The sequence below is a fragment of the Anopheles gambiae genome, chromosome 2, assembly GCF_943734735.2.
Source record: "Anopheles gambiae chromosome 2, idAnoGambNW_F1_1, whole genome shotgun sequence".
NCBI classification, from domain to species: Eukaryota; Metazoa; Arthropoda; class Insecta; order Diptera; family Culicidae; genus Anopheles; species Anopheles gambiae.
The window spans coordinates 62,683,207-62,688,970 of record NC_064601.1 but is presented as its reverse complement, the minus strand read 5'-3'; the positions used below and the strand labels follow the sequence as shown (position 1 = coordinate 62,688,970).

The window sequence follows — 5,764 nt, the reverse complement described above, 5'->3', positions numbered from 1 at the left end:
TGATCGGCAGCTGGCGTTTCTGGAGATGTCGACGGTACTGGCACAAGTGGAAGCTCAACTCAACAGCAGACCGCTTACACCGTTGTCGGAGGATCCGGAAGAACTTGATGTATTGACGCCGGGGCATTTTCTAATCGGGGCTCCGATGAACGCTCTACCGGAGCCTGACGTGGGTGATGTACCAATCAATAGATTGAAGCGGTATGAGGAATTGCGTAGAGTGGTACAGAATCATTGGGCGCGTTGGCGTAGGGAATATTTTAGCGAACTACATAACGAACATCAACGCGGCAAGGCAGTAGTAGAGTTAAAGGTAGGACAAATGGTCCTGTTGAAAGAGGATGGGAAGACTCCTCACCATTGGCCAATGGGACGGATTGCTGAGGTATTTCCTGGCCCAGATGGCGTAGTGAGAGTCGTTAGTATCAGGACTAGGAACGGCTTGTATAAGAGGCCAGCGAATAGGATTAGTCTTCTTCCGTTTGAGAGAGTGAACTAGATATCATAAATGCATTTTGTGAAGTAACGGCAAGAAGTAAATTTGGTAAATTTAGGTGGCCGCTATGTTGGAATGTAAGGGTTATGAAACGGTCATTTTGAATTGTTTGCGGTTGTTTTGCCAGTTGGGAATTAAAAGTTAAATGTATTTTCTGGCAGCACTGCCGATCGACAATTTGTGATTAAGTATGTGTGCGAATAAAGCGGCACTAGCGCATGAAACTCGATACGAGCCGGACGTGTTCTTTACTTTGTCTCCTTTGGCGACCCCGGTACCAAAATCCATGCGACTTTTCGCTAACGGATTGATTAAATGGCGCCCGATTAGACGATCCGATAGAAGCACTTTTCAGGCTTAACGGATTGAGCGAGATACACCGTCGCGGCGACACGATACATGTTGCATACATGTGTACTACATTTCAAGAGCCCCCCCTCGCTTTTTTTCGGATAGCAATGAGTTCAAACACACTTACGAATCCGTTGTTCAATATTTTTTTTATTTTCTACTTTCTTTTTCTAAGCACATTTTTTCATTCATACACACACCCTCCCCGCTGGTATTTTTCGAAGTATTTTTTTTTTCTTCTTGAAAAACAAAAAAACTAACGCACACAAGGAGACCCACGGGAGAGTGCGAAACGACAAAGAAGAGAAAACACACACACACACCTTCTCCTCCCCATGGTGTTTTTCGCAAGGTGATCCCGTAGGAGAACGCGAACGCAAAAACACACACAGACAAAGCCACGCACGCATGCAGGCTAGCACACAAACACACACCTCACTCCTCCCCCCCTCGTGTTCCCCCCACCCCCTTTTGATTCCGTAGGAGATCGCGAAACAGCAAAAAACACACTCACAACCACGTACGCATGCAAGCACACATACACACACATACACATACACCTACCCCTCCCCCTCTCTTGGTGTTTTTCACAAGGTGATCCCGTAGGATCTCGTTAAGCGAAGCGGCAAAAACACACACAGCCACGCACGCAGGCATGCACACACATACACACACACACAGACGCGCGCGTGCACGCACGCACGCACGCACGAGGGAGCATAAATGAAGAACGTATAGAACCTACGTTGCCGGTCTCCCCCTCCCGTGTTCTCGTTCTCCGACAAGGCTGAGGTGTGCACGTTTGTGTGTGTACCTTTGCCGTCTCTCCTCTCCTTCCTCATCCGTTGACCGTTCGTTGTAAGCTGGAGGATGAGTTCAGCGCTGTTGAAGAAATGAAAGTTAAGAATAAGATTACTCACTCTTTTTTCGTATGCTTTGTGTGTTATCATAACTTACCTTATTGCAAACAAAATCCGGAATGAAGCTCCTCGTTTAGAATATTCCGCATTCGATCACATCCTCGGCGATGCTCGACGCCATCAGAGGATAAAAGCCGAAAAACAAACAAAGAAAAGCATCAGTCACCATCAGCATCATCTTACTCTCACAGTTTTACATCGGTTGATGATTCTTACCTTTTCAATTCCACCAAAACAAACAGCGATGGAACCAAATCCAGATCACCAAAATCACACATGATTTCTGGAGCAAACCGACACATCCTCCCCCTCCAATTGTTTGCCACAGACTGACGTGTGTGTGAGCAGCAATGTTCTTTAAGCGGTGAGCAACGGTAAAGCACACACAAGAAGAAGCGAGACGGCTATACGAGTAGCGAATTACGCCGCCGCACAGACAGCGCGCGTCATAATTTTATGCGCGAAAATCTTAAAATTTAAGTTATTCATGACAAATTGTATCGACATTTTCATACTCTGACGAACTTTTACGAAAGATATGTAAAAACTTAATGTAGTGCAATTAAATTTAGTGCAATATCATTAGCAGAACATAACATTTTGATATTTGTTTGTAAATTCAGATCCTAAGAGCTACTACTTTTTTGAACAATAAGTGTAGAAACACAAATTTTGTCTGAGGCCAGAACAGCAACAGGGAAGATGTCGTACCCTGAGTGTGGAGATGTGTGTGTGTATGTGGTGAACGTTGCCGCGACAAGCGTGCTTTAGGATACATCGCGTGTAGGAGGGGGTAAAATCGTTTGGCTCATTGAAAATACAGGCAAAGTTGGCGCGAAGAAAACGCAACACTGCGGATTGTATGGAAAATGTTGCGCGTTCAATCCGATTGCCATGCGATTGTCCTGGGGGTTGTCAACATCCCCGGTACCAAAATCCATGCGACTTTTCGCTAACGGATTGATTAAATGGCGCCCGATTAGACGATCCGATAGAAGCACTTTTCAGGCTTAACGGATTGAGCGAGATACACCGTCGCGGCGACACGATACATGTTGCATACATGTGTACTACATTTCAAGAGCCTCCCCTCGCTTTTTTTCGGATAGCAATGAGTTCAAACACACTTACGAATCCGTTGTTCAATATTTTTTTTATTTTCTACTTTCTTTTTCTAAGCACATTCTTTCATTCATACACACACCCTCCCCACTGGTATTTTTCGAAGTATTTTTTTTTCTTCTTGAAAAACAAAAAAACTAACGCACACAAGGAGACCCACGGGAGAGCGCGAAACGACAAAGAAGAGAAAACACACACACACACCTCCTCCCCATGGTGTTTTTCGCAAGGTGATCCCGTAGGAGAACGCGAACGCAAAAACACACACAGACAAAGCCACGCACGCATGCAGGCTAGCACACAAACACACAACTCACTCCTCCCCCCCCCTCGTGTTTCCCCCACACCCCCTTTTGATTCCGTAGGAGATCGCGAAACAGCAAAAAACACACTCACAACCACGTACGCATGCAAGCACACATACACACACATACACATACACCTACCCCTCCCCCTCTCTTGGTGTTTTTTCACAAGGTGATCCCGTAGGATCTCGTTAAGCGAAGCGGCAAAAACACACACAGCCACGCACGCAGGCATGCACACACATACACACACACAGACGCGCACGTGCACGCACGCACGAACGCACGAGGGAGCGTAAATGAAGAACGTATAGAACCTACGTTGCCGGTCTCCCCCTTCCGTGTTCTCGTTCTCTGACAAGGCTGAGGTGTGCACGTTTGTGCGTGTACCTTTGCCGTCCCTCCTCTCCTTCCTCATCCGTTGACCGTTCGTTGTAAGCTGGAGGATGAGTTCAGCGCTGTTGAAGAAATGAAAGTTAAGAATAAGATTACTCACTCTTTTTTGGTATGCTTTGTGTGTTATCATAACTTACCTTATTGCAAACAAAATCCGGAATGAAGCTCCTCGTTTAGAATATTCCGCATTCGATCACATCCTCGGCGATGCTCGACGCCATCAGTGGATAAAAGCCGAAAAAAAAACAAAGAAAAGCATCAGTCACCATCAGCATCATCTTACTCTCACACTTTTACATCGGTTGATGATTCTTACCTTTTCAAATTCACCAAAACAAACAGCGATGGAACCAAATCCAGAACACCAAAATCACACACGATTTCTGGAGCAAACCGACACATCCTCCCCCTCCAATTGTTTGCCACAGACTGACGTGTGTGTGAGCAGCAATGTTCTTGATGCGGTGAGTAACGGTAAAGCACACACAAGAAGAAGCGAGACGGCTATACGAGTAGCGACTTACGCCGCCGCACAGACAGCGCGCGTCATAATTTTATGCGCGAAAATCTTAAAATTCAAGTTATTCATGACAAATTGAATCGACATTTTCATACTCTGACGAACTTTTACGAAAGATATGAAAAAACCTTATGTAGTGCAATTAAATTTAGTGCAATATCATTAGCAGAACATAACATTTTGATATTTGTTTGTAAATTCAGATCCTAAGAGCTACTACTTTTTTGAACAATAAGTGTAGAAACACAAATTTTGTCTGAGTCCAGAACAGCAACAGGGAAGATGTCGTACCCTGAGTGTGGAGATGTGTGTGTGTATGTAGTGAACGTTGCCGCGTCAAGCGTGCTGTAGGATACAATGCGTGTAGGAGGGGGTAAAATCGCTTGGCTCATTGAAAATACAGGCAAAGTTGGCGCGAAGAAAACGCAACACTACGGATTGTATGGAAAATGTTGCGCGTTCAATCCGATTGCCATGCGATTGTCCTGGGGGGATCGAAGACGACACAACAAAACACAACGTAGGGCGTAGAGGCGTCAAGGGGGAAAGGAACCAACAAACCATGTTCCAGAACGCAACACACACCTTCAAACATTGTTTCCGGGATTAGGCATCTCCGAGCTACCAAACAGCTACCGAACACTCAATTCATTCCAGAAGTACCAATTAAGGGGAGAGATGTTGGATCATTCAGTTACCGCAGGACTCCACACAGCATAACACGGAGCGCAACATAACAACTGACTGCTGCCAAACGCGTAAGAAAACGCTTGGGAAAGGAGGTAAAGCGTTTCATTAACTGTCGGTAATCGCAGTAGGTTGGTAGCTTTCCAATGAGAAATGAGCGGCCTGCTACGGATATTCATAACATGGTACCGGCAATACAGCGTTTTCTTACGCGTTTGGCAGCAGTCAGTTGTTATGTTGCGCTCCGTGTTATGCTGTGTGGAGTCCTGCGGTTATAAGGGGGGAGATGTTGGATCATAGCACACATTGCAATCATAACATTTTCATGTAATAATTATTAATTGATCATAGTTCACGTTGTTACATTCTGAACTATAAAAAGTAGGGAATGCAAATAACACGTTCAGTTTGAATAAACCTATCGATTGAAACTCATCGTAGTTTGGCAATCCAGTACACAACAGATACTATGATGCCTTTTGCCGCAACCGTACCACACTACATTGTGCTGATAGGCGACAGTTTTTGGTGTTATGGTTGCTGTACTTGCAGCAATTGGTGCAAATTCTATGCCGAATAAAAAGAGTTAATTTTATATTGGGTGTCTTACCGTTCAATTGCCTGCAACGAGTGGTTTCGTGAGGAAATCCACAAATTATACATATTGTTTCCTTTTCTGGCCCTTTGTGACGATGCTGTATATTTTGATGTTTCGACCTTTCTTGCTTGGATACTCCTTCGTTCGTGGCCGCATAATGGCTAGTTCTTCAGAGGGTTTCAGCCATTCTGCTAGGTCTTGTAGCGTAAGATTCTTGTTATCTTGTTTCGTACTTATCGTGTGTTTCAACTAGGCATGGGCAAAACGATTCTTTTCACCGAACGCGAACGAACTAGTTCGCTCACCAAAAAGAACCGTACGTGAACGACGATTCTTTCGTTTTTTTTTCATGGGGTGTTTATTTACAAA

At 44.8% G+C, this 5,764-nt stretch overlaps 2 long non-coding RNA genes across 2 annotated transcripts; both read right to left on the bottom strand.

Moving 5' to 3' along the window:
• Positions 1-977: 977 nt before the first annotated feature.
• LOC133391617 (uncharacterized) lies at positions 978-2,683 on the bottom strand. The gene is made up of 2 exons (XR_009765105.1): positions 1,805-2,683; positions 978-1,729 (listed from the first exon to the last, which is right to left on the bottom strand). It is a non-coding gene; the product is annotated as an uncharacterized LOC133391617 (long non-coding RNA).
• Positions 2,684-2,901: 218 nt separating this feature from the next.
• LOC133391616 (uncharacterized) lies at positions 2,902-3,818 on the bottom strand. Its single transcript, XR_009765104.1, has 2 exons — positions 3,728-3,818; positions 2,902-3,652 (listed from the first exon to the last, which is right to left on the bottom strand). It is a non-coding gene; the product is annotated as an uncharacterized LOC133391616 (long non-coding RNA).
• Between the last annotated feature and the right edge of the window lie 1,946 nt (positions 3,819-5,764).